The sequence below is a fragment of the Toxotes jaculatrix genome, chromosome 11 (genome assembly GCF_017976425.1).
Source record: "Toxotes jaculatrix isolate fToxJac2 chromosome 11, fToxJac2.pri, whole genome shotgun sequence".
In the NCBI taxonomy this organism is placed as follows: domain Eukaryota; kingdom Metazoa; phylum Chordata; class Actinopteri; family Toxotidae; genus Toxotes; species Toxotes jaculatrix.
Genome location: NC_054404.1, coordinates 16,767,191 through 16,789,315, shown reverse-complemented (window position 1 = coordinate 16,789,315; position 22,125 = coordinate 16,767,191). Strand labels below are relative to the sequence as shown.

At 41.4% G+C, this 22,125-nt stretch overlaps 1 protein-coding gene across 2 annotated transcripts in view; it reads left to right on the top strand.

Annotated features, from left to right (window-relative positions):
- Nucleotides 1-22,125, top strand: part of macrod2 (mono-ADP ribosylhydrolase 2) — a 387,793-nt gene that overhangs the window by 79,993 nt on the left and 285,675 nt on the right. The gene's annotated exons all lie outside the window — the stretch shown is intronic.

The following is a 22,125-nucleotide window of genomic DNA, read 5'->3' as shown; positions in this document are numbered from 1 at the left end:
TGCCCCTCCTGCTTTCTGTTAAACCCTCTTTGGTTTCACGTTTAAATGAAGCCAAACAGTGGGCTTGCTCCCTTCTAGGCCCAAAGCAGCAGTGAGTCACCCCGTTAGTCAAAGAGTTGTACAGCAGAGTTGACCCAGCCAACACTCTCTCCTGCTCTGCGTCATCTCCAGTGTCTCCCCCTCCGGCTACCTGACAAGGCAGACACCACAACCCGACGCACTGAGCTGCAACGGAGCAGCTCTGGTCATCTGTTGTTGAATATCTGCTTCCTGTTGATGCCAGTGGGTTAATGATCGGATTCGTGTGACGTATGCAGCTGTCCACGCAATGTGAAGACTCCTCTCTTACATGTCGTTCACTTCACTAAGGCCAAAACTGGGTTTTGTTAATTACATCAGTCATGTTATGTTATTCAGTTGTGAATGCCTGAGGGGTCTGCATTCATTTTTGGTAAACAAGCAGGTTCGTTAGCGTGGTGTTACTCACTTGTTCCGTGGATTGTAGCTGAAAAAGCTGAAATTCATCATGTTTTCTGTTTGTCACGAGAGAGCAGCTTCCCTGTAATAATTAATGACAGTTTTAAAAGGCAAAAGTTTTATTTTATTTTTTCTCTGGTGAGTGGAAAAGCCAGACTTTGCAATATACTGCACATGACCCCAATTTACTCAAAGTGATACAATAAAGCACGCTTAACACAAAGGCTCATTCATGTAACTTCCTGACAGACAACAGCACAACTCATTTAATATCCCCTTCTACACTCCATATCTGTTTCTGTACTCTGTTCTCTCATTGCCTGCTCATTAGCTGAAGTGGACCTTTACTCCCCACCAATGGTTATGGCCTCATTTGAATGGTGCGTACTACACTAAGCATCTGACCACCGCTGACATCTCATGCCCAGTTACTTTGCCCGGACAGAACGTGGTCCAACTCGAGCCTCAACACATCAGCGCACGGTTAAACCACGATTGTCATCTTCAGCTGGAGTGCCTAATTGAACAGACACTTAAGCTTGGAGCATCTGCCAAAACTACTTAGACATCCAGTGGAGTTTTTCAGATTTGTTTGCTTTCCAGCTGGAGTGCCTCTCACTTTTGTTCGAAATCAAATGGGATTCCTAGACAAATATAAATTGCCTGCCTGTATGCTGTTCACTTAGAGGCAAATCAGTATGAAATAAAATTTCTATTGTGTTGGGAAGTTTTCCCTGAGGCCTAATGTTTTGCTGGTGTGTTAATGAGCTTAACTATCTTATCATATTACTCCAGGTGTTGTATGCCAAAGGCTGCAAAGGTGAGAAAAGGTCAGTCTTGGACATCCTGACTTGATCCTTGTCTTCCCTCCAGAGAAACAGAGCAGGGAAACCTGTGCCTGACCTCACCGTGGCTTCCTCTCCTAAATCAACTACAGACACATCTGTCAGCGGCTGCTGATTGACCCTCTCTCAGACATACAAAGAGCCCCACTGGAGGACAACGGTGTTGGGTTTCTGTTATCTCAAGACCAGGGAAAATCTGTTGGCCCGTTCATCTTTTGTTCAGTGGGATAGGTGCTCTCCTTTCCCAAGGATGCACTCCAGTCTGTCTGGCCAATTTCACTGTGACAACAGACAACAGACAGGTTCTTTCCTTCTCTGTTGTGTGTGTTTGCAAAGCAGGACAGCATAGCTAAATATATTAAGCCACTTGATTTTGCTAAGTGCTGGCTAAAGTGCCTTTTGGCTCTGGTGGCAATAAAACAGCTGTTAAGTGTGTACTCGGTCTTGTCCTATATCAGAATGTCCTGTGCCCAGTTTTTGTCTCTCATGACAGACATTCGACCAGATAATTGATTTACTTCTTTGCCGTTGCTGTGATCAATAGATAGGGCTTGCAGTTGGCAGGCTGTGGTGCCCTACTTTTTGTACTGTTTGCCAAAACACGCGGACCCAGTCTGATTGCTGCCATGTAAGCTAGGTGTTATGGATATTATTTTATCTCCTCAATTTTCCGTTTATCTGTCACTTAAGCTTAGTGTGCGTTCGCTGAAAAGCTGTGAAATACAATAGGCCCCAAAACTGCTCAGGGGCTCACAGGGGAACAATGGAGACTGATTTCCTCTCATGTCTCCCTCCTTGCTCTGACTGGAATTCATTATTGATAGACTTTCCGTGTTCTTAACCAATGCCAAATTAAGGGGAACATGTAAAAGGCTGCTGCCAAAACCCCTGCTTTGTTTTTCATTTACCTTCTGCTTTATTTGCATATTCATCCTCTACAGGCAATCAGCAGCGATCTTTGCTGTGGGCCTTTCATCTCCGCTCTGCCATCCTGACAGGCAGCTTTTCAGTATCACAGCAGTTTAACTAGGATTTGTGGATGAGAGGTGCTGTTGGTAATGCTAGAGTATTTACATTTTTGATTTGCAGAGGATGTAATGTGTGTGACAGGGATAAAAAGAAGGTTTATGGAAAAAAAATAATAAATCAGCGAATGAGTAAATACGTTGACGGATGATGGATTTCATTAGTGTGGGTTTGTATAAATGTAAATGTAGGCATCATGGTTTTGCCCAAAATGCAAAGCTTTGACTGATGCATCTTTATGCATATGAATGCAGATGTCAGTTACATGAAGCATGGTTTTGCTATAGGCAAGATTACTATTAAGCCATGCAGTGAGGTACTAGTCTTTTCTGATGCAGATCCCAGATGTTGAGGGGTAGGTTGACCCCTTCATCTCTTGGGACCAGGATGCAGCCCAGAGAAAGAAAAGAGCCAACAACAACAACAGAGACTAGAGGGGCCGACATCCTGCTGCTTAGGCAAGCCCAGGGGCCTCGGTCAGTAGTCATTCGGGTCGTGTGTTCGTGGAAGAATGACAAGCCATGCAAATAGCTCAGTCGGCTGTTTTCCCTCTTGTCTTTTGTTTTCTTTGGTTGTTTTTTTGTGGTTGCTGTTGTGTTGTCTGTAGCAAGAGGAACTCAGGGATGAGCGAGTTCCATAAAAAAAAGGTAGAGGGGGGTGGGTGCTGACTTGTCAACCTTAGGACCTCCCATAGGTTAATGACCCCAAAACACAATGCTCTGTGATCAGATTAGATAGAGCACTCTGCCCCCACTGCACTAATCAGCACAATAAAGGAGATAAAAGATAGAATTACCATACAGTGTTTTCTCAGTCCAGCATACATCTCTAATGTAGCTAATTGAAGTCCTTCTTTCTTGCTTTGTAACTGGTTTACTGTTCCTGCACTAAATCTGTAATTAGCCAACTTAGCATCTTTTCTCCAGCCTTAGTTAAATGGTGGCATTTATCTTTACAATAGACTCTACGTGCTTGTGTAAGCGTCAACAGAACCTTAAAGACAAACATGCAGCTTTCTGATTTCCTAACTCAGCAGCACATTCCTCCGGTTTAAGGGCAGAGTTAGTGTGTGATGGAAATCTTGTGAGCTGATGGATGAAGATTGGGGGACTCAGATACCTTACTAGCATTATATATCCCAATATTCTGTCTCACTTAGAGAGGACTAGTGTAACTAATTGACCATGAGACACCGAGTCACTGGATGTTTGTCACTATGCTATGACCTCCTTCAAATGGAGGCTTATCTTATCATCTCTTCTACCACGTACATAGGGTCTTTATCACAACCTTGGCTGCTATGGTAACTGCCAATGGGGATTGGGCACGGCTATGCTAAAGATGCACTACTACCTTGACGGCCTATTTCTAAGTGACCTGTGATCTTTAATGCTGAATACCACTTAAAGACCAAATGAAAATAAACAGCAAGTACCTAACACCTAAAGAAAGAAAAATTCCATCACACAGTGCTTCAGTCCCTTGAGGTTTGTAGTTTGAGTGTCTTATGAAAGGGTCAGTCAGGGTTTAGAGCTGTAAGGAGAGGAAGGCAGGGGCAATGATTTCCTGAGAAGCAAACCAAGTCTTTGCTGCTCTAAATAAGATAAGATAGATTATACAATACCTCAAGGTCTGAATGGCTCTGTTGATTGGAACACATACAGGAAGCACAGTTTTTAGATAACAGCATTTTGGGTAAAGAGGAGGGGGTGTACTGGAGAAGAGATTTCCCATCACACAGACCTGCCATCATTGGGATCAAAGTGTTTTCCTACCTGTGCCAAACACCAACTCTGACTTTGTTTTCTCTATGATCTGGATGACTTTGTTTACTCTCACGAGTCATTAAAAAATTACCCTTTTTAAAAAAAATGATTTTTCAACTCTTTGTTTTTTTCCCTTTGCTGAACACAATAAAAAAAACTGTATGGAAAGAACAAAAGCAATGAGAGATTTTTATATGCCTTTGTGTTTTAGAGCCAACTTGGTACCATCAGTGCTCTCAACTTGGTGCCAGTGCTTCAGTCACTTCCGTATGTGGTCATCTAGAGCGATATAATCCAGTTTGCACCGTTTTGTTGTTATCTGTCAAAGCTGGGAACAGCTATGTTGACATATTGTCACTGTGGTGGTGAGAAACGTCTTCAGTTTAAGCTATTGTGGAAACTGAGGGAACCGGAGCCATTTAATTGGCATTAAACTCCACCTGAAGGTGTTTTTAGGTAACACCTCCAACCATCCCAATAACAGGAAGGTGTCTGTGCCTCAGCGTCTGACACCAGTGCTTTGGTTCTGATCCTGAGTGTCTTGGATATCGGATATCTTACTCCTCTGCAGCTGCCCTCCACATTCAAAGAAAGCCTATAGAGAGTGATGATGGGGGGAATAAAGGACCGGTTGAGATGAGGGGACGTTTATGACTTTCCTGAAAGAAGTGTTCGTAGACCACCCGCCCACCTATTAACACAAGAGCGTAAGGCGCTTGTGGTGGAGTTGTGAATGACACGTTTTTAGTAAAAATGGATGTAACTGGAGTAGACCCTCTTTATCCCACTCTGTTGCTGGGGTGTTTCTGAGGTTAACCTTCAGCAAGAAGAGATGCATGTGTGTGTAGGTGTGTATTACATCAGCGGTGAAGGGGATGAGGTGTGGGAGGATTTCAGTGTGGTGGATTGGGAGTGTTTGCATTTATCTTGGCCGTTGTCATGCTCTTCTACATGTGCATGAAATGACTGCAACTTTGGACATATTTTTTTTGTCATTAATACAAAGTAAGCCACTTGTTTTCTTCCTCTTACTGCCATGTAAATTCAGCGTATAATAAACATCAAGTTTTATGTAATATTTCAGTTTTGTTAAAAAGGACTTACATAAATGCTTTAAAAACAAAAGTGACAAAAACACCTCCCCAGTGCCTTCTAAAATAAAGAAGGAATAACACACCAAAACCTCTTTTACAGGAGAAATGGAGGAAAACCCTAGCAAAGGATCATGGTAGTGCTTACCTCATTCGTCCCCTACATGCTGATATGTACCAGTGGCACAGCATGACAAAAAGCAAATCATGGATTTAAATTAAACATGAAAAGTGTGCTTGTATATGACATAGTTATAGCATTTTGCTGCTTGCCTGCATCATGATAAGTGATAATCAACATTAAGAATGTTTATTTCTCATGAACACAGGACATGTTTTCACATGTTGAAATTCTCTAGTCTTTGGAGTATATGTCTGTGTCTCTATGTCTGTAGCAGAGAGACAGAAGTAGACAAAGGTTTGTGTTGGATTTTTAGGTCTGGGCCTTGGAGCAGCGTTTTTCTTCTTGCAGATCATAGCCTTGAAATATACCTTTCAATGCTCCAATTTCACAAACGAACAATAAAGACAAAGCTGTGACATTTCACAGGCCAGTAAGAACTCCTTTAAGCTGACCCATCAAAGACAACCAGTAAAAGGTAGAGGAAGTCAACCAGCAAATCACTGATAGAGGAGATGGGTAGATGTGTTGGGTAAATAGAAGTAGTGTCATTATAACCGACATCAATCACACAGGCAATAACAGAGATGTGAATTTATACGCCGTGATAAGGAAAAACACTGAGGGCAGGAGCTGCCAGACTTTGGCAGCCGCTGATGCTGTCTCAGCCTTGGTGTGAAAATGGCTGCGATTTGAAATGGAAATGGTCCCTTTCTCTGTCGAGTGTTATTGGTGAGCAGTCTTTTTTGTTGATTGAATAGTATCTACCTGCATCAAGTTTTCTGCATAACATTGCTATAGGCTCTCTAAAACGCATCCCTCTCTTTGTAAAGGTCACAGTTAATGCAGAAAATGCCAGCATTTTCTGTATGGAAACATTCATCACTGTGACTGGATCATTTGCAAAAGCTATTCTTTCTACGGCCATTTAAGCAGTTTACAGTCCACATTTCCGTGTTATTCTTTATGAGCACGTGAACTTAAAAGGCATTTTGCACAGCTGCACACAACATAACTAATAGTACGAACAGCTTCAGACATAGGTATTTGATGTATTGTTCTTTGCTGTGTTTCAGCTCTCTTTTTATTGTACTCTTCTTGTTGTGAATTGTTTTGCATTTAATTCTCTGTGCTTTTTTTTTATATATAACTATCTCTCTGCTCCTCCAGTGACCCAATTTCCCCACTGTGATCATTAAAATTTCATTATCATTATCATCCTCAGCAGCGTTTCTCTTACTCATGCCTATCACCTGAGTATCTTCCATGGGAAGCCTTGAATGTAAGCAAACACAAACCCTACATGAATTGTTTTTTAATGCTCTTTCAGCGTTGCATTGGCGAGTTTTGAGTTTGCATTCCTTTACATAGTTTGTAAAAGTTGAGCCAAAATTCTGCCAAATACATTAAAGCTCAGTGTACACTGCTGCAGCAGCAACAGCAACAGCCACCCCCAGCTCTCTCAGGATAGGAAAACCCCCAGAGGAGGCTCCATTTAACCCCTAAGGATTAGTGCTCATGCCTACTTTAGCATTGGTAAAAGGGAAAACGTCTCAGCACATTGAGTCAATAGGGATTCAGGCCCGCTCTACTGGCTTCCCACACAAAAACGGACAAAGAAAAAAAAAAGTGAAGCTTCAGCTCCAAATTGAATAGGGCTAGATGTTTGCCCTGTCTGCTTTACCATTTGCCCTTCCGCTGCCTTCACAGTACATTACCAGACCAAAAATACGAGGCTGTAATCTCAACAATATATTCAAAGCGAGTACCTTCAGCTTGACTTGAATATTTTGTCTGCATCAGTTATTCCACTTAAAATGGAAGGAAGATTTGTAATTGTGTGTTGTGTTTTTTTTTTTGTAATACCAGCAGAATATGGAAATGGACATATTCTAGTTGTACTTGTTCAGTGGTGTGTTTGGACAGTGTCTATACCCCCGGCCTTCTATAATCCTGTATTCTGAGCCGACTTGCCTCTGCTTGGAAAAGGGAAAAAAAAAAAAAACAACAACAGCCTGGCGGTGCTTCTTTATAAGCTTGTATTTTGTCTCTTCTCTCTGTCTTCCTCCCTCTCTCAGTCTCATAATTCACATTCTCCTCACGTCTTTATACTGTATCAGAGATACATAGTTCCCTGGTTTGAGTATTCCTCTGCCTTGCTGGTGAGGGTTGGTGGAGAGGGGCAGTGTGGAGAGACAGTCCGGTGCTGTGTCGGAGGGCGTGGCCTCTCTCACAGAGGTCCCTGGCAGAGCCGAGGCTCTGTCTGTTGACTTTAGTCCTCAGTTGACATTCCCTTGTGTTTGTCTAAGCTTTCATCACGGCTCCGTTCAAACAAGCGCCAGCAACTGATAAAACACATGCTCTCACTAACTCACACTGAAGTACACACACACACACACACACACACTCAGTGACACATGGGCAGACTTTGATTTGACTTCATAGCAACAGGTGATGCCTCACAATGGAATCATAGCTATAGCAGCTGTATGGTGTGTTTCCAGGACAGTTCTTGTAAAAAATGACACTGGACTTTTAAGTTTGAGTGCATTAACAGCTGTTCATGACATGGAAGGAAATCTGTCTCCAGCAGTATCTCTTGCTGCCAGAATACAGTAGCTAGATGCCTTTGCTTGTTAATTTGATTCTGGAGAGTACTGGAGTAAAATATCAGAGGGCTGGTTGTGTATTCCATTCTCAAGGAGGAAGAAAAAAACAGCTGTGTTTTTACACTTGGTCCTGTTGCTCTGCCTTGTACATTTTTTCTGTCTGAGTTGAAGAGTTGGAGCCAACCGACAGGAATTTATCTGCCAGTCAAGCAGGAGGAGTATCTCCTGGTGTGGATTGCCGTCTGTTCTTTGGTGTGGATGGCTTCCCAACCCGCCAGATTTCACGCCTGCGCCGGTGCCTCAGAGGTACGGTGGGAGGAGCAGAGATCGCAGGGTGCTGGCTCGGTATGGGGTGTGGGCTGAGAGTGACGTCATAGCCCTCAGAAAGGGAGAGTGCTATCATCCCAGTGTGGAGACGCGAGGGCTACAGAAACCAGGTGCAGCACACACCTGCGTGGATTCCCTCCACCTTGCTTAATTAGAGTTCAGAATCCTCCTAATAAATATTCTTAGTCTTGTCTCCTGTGTGTTTGTGTGTCTGTGTGTGTATGTATGTGTGTGTGGGTGGGAGCCGATGGGCTCAATTGGGAATTATCTTGCATTCCCTGGAGAAATCCTCTCTATCCTCCTCTCTGTTTATCCACAAGAGCATGCTGACTTCTGAGCTAGCCGCACACACTCAATAGCCCAGTACTGATCTACTGATCTATTGTTAAAATTGATTCCGTGTGAATACGTCTGCACGTTTCCTCTTAATCTTACTTTTCTCGCCAAAAACCGCTATGTAATCTCAGACTGTATTGAGTTAGTAATTAATGCCTGGCATAAGTGAGTTACAGTCACACAGAGAGACTGCTTTCACTGTTGTTTGCTGTGCCAGCAGGAGATTCTTATTCCTGCACAAGCGCGAGCGCAGAGAAAAACTGTTCTTTTCTGTCACCAGATCTGTCAGCGGGTTGGCGGGGATCAGTCACATCATTTGTCAGATCTGAAGCCGAATGTGGCAGAAGTATTCATTTTTCCCCTTACTGTAGTGTAACAGTGCTCTGTATGCTGTGCAGTCATCTGCTGTGTTATAATTGGGGCTAAGGCTGTTGAACCCCTGCATGGTTCTCTCTGAATGCAGTGACATAGAATACTCCGTAGAGACTCGGTGTGTGATTTTTCTCATAGTCTGACAGACATCTGAAGCTTCTCACATATCCACCGCTCAGTTTACCTGAGCCACGCTTTACTGTCTGTTTTTGTCGTTGTGAGACTTGTGTATGACTGTGGGGATACAAGTGTCAAGCATCGGTTTACGCCACATAAGGTCTGCTTATGCCCTGCTCATGATGTCAGTTAACAACAAAAAGTCACAACAAAAGAAAAGTTTTCTTGCCGTGGCTCCACAGCTCGAATTCAGCAGCAGTAACATAAGGTTATCAAGTGGAACAACTTCTTTTATTAGTTTCATACGACCGGTCTTCCCCTTCACCCTTTACCGCTGATTGCTGCCACTACCACCCACATCACATGGCCAGCTGACCTTTCCCCCGCCATGTTTAACAAACTCTCTGCCTTTGTTCATTCAGCCATGTTTCCATGGTGACTGGGCTGAGTCAACCCAAACAGCATGGTCAGGCAGCTTCAGTAGGCCCAGCAAAAGTCTGTGGTTTCACAAAATTCCAGGGACGTGGTATTAATGTGCCGAGGATGAAACACATCAAAACCTTGTTGCACGGTCCAACAGCACCAAGCACTCGTTGAGATATCCTTGTGCTTGTGTCTGATGACTGCTATCTGGAGACCAATATGATGGTCAGTGCTGTTGTTAGAGAAAGAATAGCGAAAGCCAGTTGTGTTTATGAATCACCAAGTGAGCAATTGCCAAGCTGTTTGCTTAGAAATGTGGCTGCTTTGTTCTAAGCCAGGATTTCTGTGGTCATTTGAATGGTGCCTTCTGGAAAAAGAAAAAGATAGCACTATGAGTTTAGAGCCCCACTGGCTCATCTGTTTACCCATTGCCAGTGGGTCATATTAAAACACACAGTAGCCTGGGTTTCTCCTGAGCTGGATCTCCTAGCACTAAATGAGAGGGGGGACATGTCAGGGGAGTGTGCTGTCACTGTAAAGGCCCAAAACAGATATGAACATGGACAATAGACGTGCTCTTAGCCCTGTTCATATGACTTTGGGAGTCTGCATAGGCAGACACGTGTTCACTTAGCGAGTTCTATGGTCATAAATTGTGGGTTGCGGACCTTTGCAGACACGGGCAGACAACAAAATTTACGTCATGCACACCCTCGTGACTATGCAGACCAGGGAAGTAATTTGAGCTTAATGCTCCTTTGAGACCTGCTTCCTAAATGCACCAGCAATTTCATAGTACATGTCTGAATCATGTTTGAAAAAGACCTTGAGTCAGTTGTTTTGTGAAAGTCATGCAAGTAGTCTGACTTGCAAGGACGTTTCCATTTTAACACAGCTCAAAACTCAGCTGAATGCAGTCGCTTTAACAGAAAACCTACAGCACACACAAGGTTAAATACACATTTTAAAGAGAGATACTTCAAGGGCTATTTTTGCTTCCTAAGCACAACACAGTGATACGTTCTTATTTGTTTTCATTTGGAAATAAAGTCAGTTCAACAAACCCTGAAATACTGTAAATGAGCCAATTTTAAGTTGTAGAGCAGAGGCTCCTCTTGCATCAGGTGAACCTATTTTTAAAAATGTCTTTATTTGGGATTTTTTTTTCCCTCCTCGTGTTGTGGGGCATCAGACAAAAAAACCCTCTCACATTAATCATTTCCCAAGTTTCCCTAAGTTTTGAAACTTTTGTTCATGCCAGCTGCTTTTAGGATAAAACCCCAGCAAAGGAGGTGAGAGCCTCCTGCAGTGCTGACATTCATTGCAGTTCATGGAGATAACCAGTTCAACTGTTAAGCAAGTTATAAAATCCATCAGTCTGGGCAGCCTGTGAGAGAACTGGGGTCACTCTTCTTCTTTGATATCACTGTTCTCCTGCTCTCTGACGCTCTCCATCAGTGCTTCCACTACAGTGAGGTCAGAAAAGGGCTTTAGAGCTCTCTCTCTCTCACATGCCTAAATGCCAAATACCTCAAAAGTGAGCACTGCAGCACATCCAGCAACGGTGCAGATTCCACGTCTGAAATGGGCTTCATGGGTATAAAAAATAAAATACAGTCATCCTAAATGGTAGTTATATCAATCCACTCACAAGTGGACCAAAGTCAAAAACACACACTGACATGTCAGTTAGGTGTAAAAAGCCAGAGCGAGAAGAAGTTATATGATTTTCAGTGCAACAAAACAGGTTTAAAATGAAATTATTAAACTAAAAACAAGACTATCGGTAAGGTAGGTCAGATATATAATAGTATTATATATTCTGCAATGCTCAGGTTCAGTCATTAATTAGACTGCCCTTCAAAACTGTAGTGTTTCATCCTCCTCTGTCAGTAAAAAGCTTATTAAACATCTCAGTTTTTCAATTTTCTGTTTTCATATTAAGTTATTTTTAACTTTGTTATTTAACGATGTTGAAAGACAAATTTGAGGGATTTGAAAATATTTAGATTAGATAAGCAGAATCAACAGTGGATTCAGATTTGATAAGAACCCCCAGCCAAATACTTCCTCTGTTGCACTGATTCAGTTAACAATATGATGACTTTTGCTATAAGAAACTGATTTTGCATGATGTGTTCTGAGATATACAGCCTAAATTTACTGAGGGAACATTTAGTGTTCAACAATCTTTCCAATTTTACACTCTTGATTGTGTCGGCCGTCCGCTTTAATTCCACCAGGTTTCACATGGAAATTGCAGAAGAGACATTTTTTCTCATTAGCTCGTCGGAGTTTGTGCACCAATAAACCAGCTATTTGTTTGTGGCACTTCTGCAGGTGTGTCTTTGGCTTCATGGTGGCCATGGTGAGATTGGCTGTGTGACTGTAATTACTAATTTAGCTTAAGTGTGGGAAAAACAAACAGAGTAGGAAAAAGCTGGAATGATCAGACGATAGCTCCCTTCAGCTGCCTCCAGCTCTAATCTTCTCAGGTAATTCTCCTCAAACCCATTGATTCCATGCAAGCGATTGAATTTCAATGCATCTCTGATGAGATGGGGGGGAAAAAAAAACAAAAAGACAAACCTACCTGAGCACTCAAATGGATTGGCAAGCAGATGCTCGGTCAAAGTGACAGGTGATAAGTGCTTTGGCAGGCTTTAAGTGTAATCTTTATGCATGTCTTGCTGTATGTAGCCTTCGCTGTCACTGCCCATCTTTCATATGGTCCCTCTCATTTGCAGTGCCTCTCAGAGCATTTTCTCAGCTACAGAGCAAGCAGCCCTCATAGTCTGATAAGCACCTGTGACCTTTCAGATGAAGTGTTCTGTTTATTTAAGTGACTACTTCACAACTGTCTACTTCACAAGGTGGTGCGTGGAGACATGAAATAAGAAACTCTTCTGGTACTTCATCAGCTCCGACCCTTCTGGCCTCATATGGTAATTTCTTGTTGAAATGGATTTTAATTTATACTTTTAATGCAAAGATAATAATTCTGATCAAAGCCTGTAGCATGCAGGATCAAAGTAGTTGTGTTGGTGCCAGAGGTGAAGATACTGTAAAGGCCAATTCATGGCTTCTGTGTCTGCATGCAGCCTAAACTTTGAGTCCGCGCGGCCTGTCCGCACGGCGGGCGTGCCGTCTGTACATGCAGTGTGCCAGACTGGTAAATTTGCTGCTCATCTTGTGCACCATATGTATGTACTGTTTATTTCTCTACTTCCTTGGTCCTGTTCTTGTAAACGGTTGCTCACACAGTTATCTTCCTTGCTCTTCGCCATCATATTTTCTAGTACCCACGTGTGGAACGTGTCTATGTGCACATACCCTATATCATTACCATTTGCATAGACCAAATGTGTGTTTTTTCTGTCCACAATTCACACATTATTCATTCAAAACCAACAACCTTAATTTGCAGGAGCCGTGACTTTAATATAAGGGGTGAACGCAGTCCTTATCTTGTCGTGGTGGAGCTTTACTGCTTGTGCATACACTGTACAGTATGTTTTGCACTCTGCCTCAGGATTATGTGTGGAGCAGGCTCTGTTTTATCCTAACTGCTGCATCCTTTATATAAGACTGCAGAGCACCTGCCAAATTTTACACCTCTTATAGAACAGTGGTCAGTTAAGATAAAGCTTCCTCTGGAAAATAAACAACAATACACATTTACTTATTGGCACGCCGACTTTAATCTAAAGCGTAACGTGCTGGAGTGCACATACTCAAACAACCATAGGTCTAATAAAAAGCCTGTCTTCTTTCACCAGTACTTTCCCTTCTATCTGTGCTTTCCCTGCTTGTGGTAATAGTGAAGCGTTTGAAATAACTCTGCTTTCAGAAGGCTCATTTTGAAATACTTAATCACCTTTCTCACTGTATTCGCCACGGAACCAGCAGGCTATGCAGCACATGCAGAGCAGCTTAAGATGCTTTGGCCTGTATTTAGCCTGTTGTGTATAGCAATTTGAAGCCCCCCTAATTGGAGTCCAGGGGAGATTCTCTGGGAGCTCTCTCTAAGTACTGCCCTGCAATTGTCTGCAGGTCATAGGGCAGCTCGGAGATTTGCATGAAGTTCCATGCCAGAAAGCATGTTTAAGCCCAGTGTTTCATTTAAAGCAGCAGCCACGGCGGTTGGAATGCGGCGCAATAGCTCTTCATTCCCCACACGAAATGGCCTCAGCCACCTTCATTTATTTCCCTCCTCACTTCATCTCACTGTATGCGTTTTTCATCTCTGTGGATCAGGAGCAAGTTGACGCTTTCAACTGGAGACCCCCACCACCATCGCCGCCACCACCACCAATCACATCATAACAAATCTCTGCAAAATGGACGAATGAAGACACCATCTCAACATCTGAAATTGATAGCAATCAGTAAATTGCTGTCTTAAGTGCGATGGTAATGCATTAGTAATGGGTTGTGATCATAACCAGAGAGCTGTGGGATCAGAGCAGCTAAGCCTATTGTCTCTAAGGACAAAACAGGGGTTGGAGCAGGCGTGGGTGACTATTCTGACTCCTTTCACCTAAGCCCACGAAGTTGAATTTTCCTGATCCCAGGGTCTAATCCCCCTTTCCCAGCCTGGCTCTCACTCAGTCAGCCATAAGGTCTTCTTTCTTTTCCTGTGGACAACTCACGCTTGCATAGCATCATTAGCTGAGGCTCAGTCCTACCCAGTCTTTAGCCCCCTACATAGTCCCTGTTGCTCTTTTTTTAGGAACGGTCACTGTTTCCAATAGCATTAAGTCTTTGGCTGTTGGACTGTAAAACTCTAATACCAGCATCTTAAGGCGTTTTTAATCCTCTTGAGCAAAGATCCATAAAACATGGTGATGAGACAGCCCATGCATGTGTCCCTCACAACTGCCTACATCCGCTACTGTAACAGCACCATTGTTAAGAAGGAATCAAAACATTTGAATTTATGGTTTCCATGTTATATAAATAAGAAACCCGTCCAAGCTGCTACTTTAAGTTGTCTGCTGTTAAAAGACAAAGTTTGGTCTATTCAGAATTAATACACTAGGCAGGAGACATTAACACTACTGTTAAATTGTTTTTTATTCTTTCATAAAGGGCAGTAGGAAATTGTCGTTTTCTTATTGTTGCAGAATAAAAGAGTGTGTGTAGCTTTTCGGGAAAAGCACGGGTATCATATGAGTCTTTATTTATTTATGTTTTTGGCAAAAAATACAATCGCTAATATTTACAGTGCATCAGGTTGCATGATACTAATGGTTACCATGAAATTTAGACTGATGGAAAAATCAAATGTTGTGTTTGTACAGAAAAAAACAAACAGTATCTCACACACTCTTAGTCTGTTCTGGATTTGTCTGTGTAGCTGTAATGTTCTTTACAACAGAAAGGCACGAGCCCTCAGAGGGCATTAATGCTAAATGAATTTAATAGCAACACATAGATGTTCTTTCAGCACGATTAGGGCTGCAGCCAGGCATGGTGTCGCTCTACAATTGCCTGTTTAGTGATGAGACTAAGCCACTCAAAACCTCCACATTCACGATTTCTTCGTCCGCCCAAGTGTTTTTGAACACCTCTTCTTCCTTTACTGAGGGGTGGGGTCATTATGGAGCATGTTGCTATCGAAATGAGAGTGGAAATTTAAAGTGCAGTACACACAATGAACACAAGGAACACACAATGGCTCCTCTAAGTTTAGAGCTGCTTCTCTTGCATTCGGTTATCAGATTTAGCCACTTTGCAAAGTGATACTCTTAAAAGTTCAGCTGAGAGGGGTCACGAGACATATTTTTGTTTGATGTAACAAAGCAGCCATTCATTTGTTAATGGTCACTGTTATCTCTCTGGTTTGTTCAGATTTGTTCGTCTTTCTTCTGGATTGTTCAGTGAACTTATTTTTTTTTCCTGCCGTAAAATCTGTGAGTCTAGTTTTACGCATTTACTCGCAGTAAATGAGTTTTTACTGGTGCCAAGAGCTCTTATTTCAGCACTGTGGTTAGGAGCACCAGTAGTTTTCATGAGGTGGCGAGTGTCACTACACATTTCTCACATTTTCACATCTGTTAAGGACTTAAACAGTGAAAGTCATGCATTTACAGTGAGGTGAGCTGTAAATAGCTTGCTCATATTGAAGGTGGAACAAACGTCCTGTTGTACAAATTCACAATCTGGCCTAAAGCGTTATTTATGTAATGTAATCATTTAGGAAACAAGGACGCGGAGCATGGGGGTGACAGCAAAGGTGTTAGCCGCACAGATGATCAAAATAATATGGCAGAAGTTATTTAGTCATTAGCAAATCAATGGCACAGGTTAAAAATGTGTTTGAGATGTAGCAAGTGTTAAATTACCGGACAGGAAATTATGCAGCACACAGCCTAGTGCTGATTAATGAAGAATCAAATTGTTATACTTCATTCTTTTCAGTGAAAAATAAAATGAGACAATTTAAAATGGATATCGTCTGATGTATTAGAGTAATCTACACATAGAGAATGGTTAACAGCATACATATTATATATTCTAACATACATTTTATATGTTATATGTTAAGTTATATGTTGTGTTAAGTATAATGTATAAGTAATTTATTGCACAAGCTCATTTAATACACTTGCACTGTTCTGTATCATATTGTAGAGAACATATTAAATCATGTGTTGTGCCACATCACATCCTGTATTCATCTAAGCCCCTTTCATCTGAAAGGAATACTAAACATAATGCAAGAAATGATTTATCCAAGACATGATATGTTCATTACTGAATGGAAAGTGTTGACTCCATAATCACTTCCATCTAAATGGGACCATCTACACACAATATATTGCTAACAACAACACGATTGTTGGTACAACAAAAGTTGATACATTGTACATTAGTACAATTTGCCATAACAAATATTTGCATACAGAAAGCTGCTGTGGACTGTTTTTTGTTTTGTTTTATTTTTTTTTCTAAATTGTGTAGAGATTTCTTATTTCCAGAGAAACCATCCATCCATTCTGCCTTTCTGTAATAAGGACATGACATAAAGTAAACAACCACGCTACACTCAATTTTCTTTCTGCTTTGCAGTGATGATTCGGTAAGGCCCGGCTGCAAAACTTTATACTGCAGAATCCCATAGAGGAGCAGTAATATGGTTCTGTAGTTAAGTTTCCTTCTCTGATTGGAATAAAAGGCAAACACCTCTTGCCCATCCGATGTTTGTGCTTGTGATGGAAAACAATTTATGTGCTGGATATATCCTTGACGCTTTCAAGCACAAACGCTGCTCCATCTCCATAAAGACCTTGAGCAAGTGTATATTTCAAAAAAATTGAACCTGATACAGTCAGACAGGGGGAACAAGAAGGGGAGTGAAAATACCTTCACCGCTGCCCCATTTTGTCGAAATTCCGTCATAATTTTAGGAGGCAATTAATCTCAGAGGAAATAATTGAGCCTGCTCTGCCAAAAATACTCAAGCAGGACTTGAAAGATGACACAGCTTGCTGGAGATAATGCTCCACAGAGCAGGGTAAACATGGAAGCTGAAGGCTTGCATAGTCATTAATTAGGCAAGGTATTCTTATTTTTCAAAAGCAGGAGGCTTCTCACTGATTGATGTAAATTCTTGAGTTAAACTCGAGACATTACAAACATATCAGAGTGACGTGACTCCTTTTGTTTTTAATTTTGATATCTGAGAGTGACCATCTCAAAGCAGAAAAGAAAAGAAGAAGAAAAGAGCAACAAAACACAATAGGAAGCTGTTTTTATTATTGTCTTTTATTATTTCTTTTTAAACCATTTTTATGCTTAGGCACTAGCTCTGATGGTCATCCTATAACTTATTAAACTGTAGTTACCACATATGTAGCCTTTGTTCTAATGACCACTCACATGATCCAAATGCTGGCTTACCACTACTACTACTAGTAGTATTTCCTTACTATTGGAATAGTGTTTACCATTGTGTCCCCTCCATGATTGAGTTTAGATTTAATTATGGTTTACTTATGGTTATTATAGTATACTGACCTTACGCGACAAGGTCAGTATACCATATTCTATACAATATACTGACCCATATACATATATATAAAAAATGTGTAGTAGTAGTGCACTGCAGTTTGGGTGCGTGGTGTACCAGAGAACATCATATTTTTATTTATTAATTTTATTTTATTTTTTGATTTTTGGTGGTTTAGCAAACAGAATCGCTGGATTTTCCCTGGAAAAGAACAAATAGATTATGTTGTAATGAAGAAGATTAAATCTGGGACCAGGATCAGCTGATAGTGAAATAAAATGACTGTACACATAATTCACTAACTCAGAAAAGTGGATTTAGTGTTAGGTTGTTCTGTAACATGAGTTGCGACAGCACTTTATCCTATAATGAAATGCCTTACATAAATGTTACAGTAACAGTGCATCACGTGGTTTGTTCAGGGCTGTTTTCTATGCATTGATTGTAAAACGAATGCATACTGTTAACCTGTGCCCCGCTGAGGGCAAGATAGAGATTGTTGGAAACTATAAAATGCTGTGCAGGGATGGGATCTTACTATGTTTACCACATAGATCTGACCCTTGGTTCTCTGCCAAATGTTTTAAAGCCATGTTATAGGTCTGCAAACCAAGAAGAATCTGGAAATAGCTATTCAGGGTACATTTGTGATCATAGCAACTCAGCAGGGTCCTTGTTTACAAGTAAATAGTTATTCAGTTATTACCTCTGCTAATGAACACAGTGTTTCCATACTGAGGAAATGTTTAGCAGAGAGAAAATGATCTGCAGATATTCAGGATACATGTTTTTCTACATATTATAATTATTGGCTTGGTGTCCGTTGCACCCATTCTTAGAAGTTATTTCCGTCCTGTAAAAAAAATACACAAATACAGTGTGTGCATAGCATGTTGAGTATTGTATTAAGAGGTAAAAAGAATATTGACTATCAAAAAGTATGGCACATGTGTATGCACGTTGCCATATTTCTCATTGTAGAGATATTGTGCAGTCTTTCTCTCCTTCCACCTCCACATTTTAGTGCATTGTTTTTTTTACACTGTATTTAGGCCACAAATCACATGGAAATTGCAGGTTTTGTGCACTTGACAAACTTGATTACCAATACTTCTTCCTTAATATGGACTGCCTGAAAGCTGCTGAGGACGCATACTGACCAGCTGCTTTCTGCTATTGTTTTTGATGAGTCAGTGCATGTGTACAGCTGTGATAAACCAGGCCTATATATTTGATAATTGTTTACTTGCAGTAAGTAAACCCATTTACTTGAGGTACAGGCACTAAGAAAGAAAATTATTTACGTTTGAGTTTAGCATGTATAGAAATGTGCAGTCACCATATGTATTGTTTTAATGATGCTCCGTTGTCACTGAAGCCGGGGGAAAAATAGATTTGGAAGATCCTTGTGCCTACAAGGAGCTGATGGAGGATGGATTTCTTTTCCAGTCACCTGAAATTGATTCACCTTGGTGTCACAGCTGTTCCATCTACTCAGGATTCAAGGTGGAAATAATATGAAAACAGTAAAATGGGGAGAATACAGCCCAAGCCCACATGTAAAAAGTGCAACCAATCACATGAAATTGTTCGGCATATAACGGTGCACCTGGAGAGGGTGAATGACGCTGCAAACATTTCAACGGGTTCTTAGTGGATGTCTGTGCAGGCTGTGGTGACTGAAGCCCAAGGCTTTTTTTTGTCAGTAACAAACAAACCATCTTGCCAATGAGAGAACATTAATTTGAATTTTGATTTACAATGGCTTTATAATAACCTTGAATCATCACAAAGAAAGTCAAAAGTAAAGAGCGAGAGTTTACAGAGTTTACAGAACGGGATGTAATATAATCTAAAGTACAATCCAAAATGCTGCAATAATAATATTACTTTGCCATTTTGTTGTTTGGCTTGAAAATGCACTGTTCTCTCAGTTGTGTTGAGATTGTGTGTGTTAGAATGCCCGACCCTAACTCGTAGCACCACACTCCATCAAAGAGTCGTTGGAAGTCTTTATGGGATGGGATTGGGAGTTTGATGGGGAATTAGGCGTGTCTTGAAAATACAATTTGTAGGGAACGTTTGTGCCAAAACAGAGAAAGGTTTGGAAAGTGAGTTTTAAAAAGCCAATACTCTCTGCAGCCGGCAAAGCAATCATTTGTCGTTGGTATTGATCAGCAACTCTATCAAGTCCTTCAATATATTATCAGTTATGAAGTGCATCAGAGAAATATCTTTAACGCCCTCATGCACAGAAGTCCCCCAGACGTCTTCTTTACTTGCAGTGTTATAATATGTTAACATAAAAGTGGCTCTGGACACAAAGGCATCGTTGCTGGGTACTTGATTATAAAATGACCTCATTGATGGCATGACATAATCAGTGTTTACAGCTCGTTTTGACAGGAGTGATGAACACGCAAGGGCATACTTCTCGTTGAAAGCCACTGAACAATGGAATTATCTGATCATATTTGCTGAAGTGAACATCCTTCCGCTGTCTTCCTAAACAAATGTCTTTTCATTTTCTTCTGGACCTCCTGTTCTCTCACTTGGCAGCCCATTTCCTGGCTGCATGCACTGCTGTTTCCTGTTCCTTGAATCGGAACGAACGGTGGTGTGTTTCTGTTGGACGGACTGCAGAGAGATCTGAAAGGAAGCTACAGGCTACCGGTCCTGAGAAGTTAAACAAGTAAAATCAAATCACAGCTGAGTTCATTTTAATAGCTTTAGGAATCACACACACTCATACACACCATTAACTCTGGCTTTCTGTTCTTTCAGTCCAACACAGGTTATCAGGTTTTAAGGTTTGTTTTTGCTGAGGTTTTTTTTTTAAAACCGCAGCACGTATTGTTACATGTGGAAATCAATTAATTATGCACCGTAGTTCCTCAAATAGTGACCGAGGCCTCGAGGCCTTTATTTACCCTCAGCTGCCGAAGCTAACAAGCCTTTATTTGGACCTGTCAGTCCCTTAGTTTTCATTTCAGTTACCTCATTTCTCCAGGTGTGTGTGTTATAGTGTGAAATAAGATGGCTACGTCCGTCAGTGTCAGCTTGGGTAAAGCTGAGCTCTCTCAGGGGGATGTCATGTGTAAGAGGCAGAACCTTGTATTAGAGGCAGGCCTTGATTAGTCATAATTTAGTAAAAAGCCTTATTTTGATCCACTCCCGTTTGCCTTGTTAAAGTTATTGCATTACACTGTTAATACAAACTCACATACGTCCTGTAACCATTTCAAATTAAAAGCCCTCCAGCCTTTCAATGGACAGAATCCCTGCATTTCTAAACATGGACAAAAATACTTTAGGTGAGTAATCCAGTCTGGCATTGAAGCCTGTTATGTTGTTATTATTTGTTATTTATATTTAGTAAATTAAAACAGTACGGCAGCACATTGTATGACAGGAACCAGGAGTTAATGTTTTTTTTCTCCCTGGCCTGTATTTAGGGGCCGGTCTTTATCTGTTTGTGTCGACCATGCCCCCAGCCATTATAGGAGACCCAGCTCTTAATTGACTACCTTTTTCATTGGGGGAAATACGGTACACTATACTGTATGTTATTACCAACCAAATCATTCAAAAATGCTGTAATCACAATTCAGTAAGCCCTCACTGTGATCTGGACAATGAAATGTTTCGAGCCAGCACTTTGATTTAATGTTTTGAGAACAGTGGCTGTTTTTTTTTTTCCACATATTGATGTTTACTGAGCCCTTTGCACCTCCTGTGGTTTTAGAGGTAAGTGTCTCCAATATCAATTTGATACGTAATATATCACATACCTTTTAGTGAGGAGCTTTTTATAGTGCAATCACTGAATGCAAGCTGATAAATTGTACTGTTGACCTCAAGCGAAGTTTACTGAACATTTAAAGTCAGAAGTGTCTCCTGACTTGAACAGAACAATGTGAGTGTCAGTCTGACTGTGTGAGTCGGGGACAGTGTGTTGCTGCAAAATGCTCCAGATGGGCAGGGTTGTATCTGCTGTTAGCGGGCTCGGAGGCATGAGGCCTGCGTGGAGCCTAAACAGATGCTACTCTTTAAACGAGACTTCTGACATTAACAGCGGTTAGTGCACTCCTGCGAGGCCTCCCTTTACAGCTGTTCTGAGGCCATTTCGTCTTTTAATTGGGATGGGAGAGATCATAGATTACATTAGCCGAGCAGGAGACACTGCGGGCCAGTGGGCTCCCACAATGGGACCCCTCCCTTTTTTCTCATCCTTTGGGCTGCAAGAATGTAGCCTCGCGCTTAATCAGTCTCCCATATGGATCATTGGCCCTCACAGGCCAACACAACTATTAGCGTGCAAGAGACAACTGTTCAGGAAGGTTTCCCAGGGAGAGCTCGTCTATTCGCTCCGTATGTATGTGTATGTTGGCAAGAGGAGAATACGTGTGTTTGTTTTAAAAAAGTATTATTGGAATCAGTTCTTTATGTCCTTGATATTTCTGTTACAAAATGTCACCCTAAAAGAGAAAGTACATAAATACATATCATTTTTCTCAAAGCTAGTATGCCGCCTGTCTAGACTGGGTGGCTGTAACCAATACCTGCTGTCTGGCCAGCGGTGACATATTATATATTTGCAG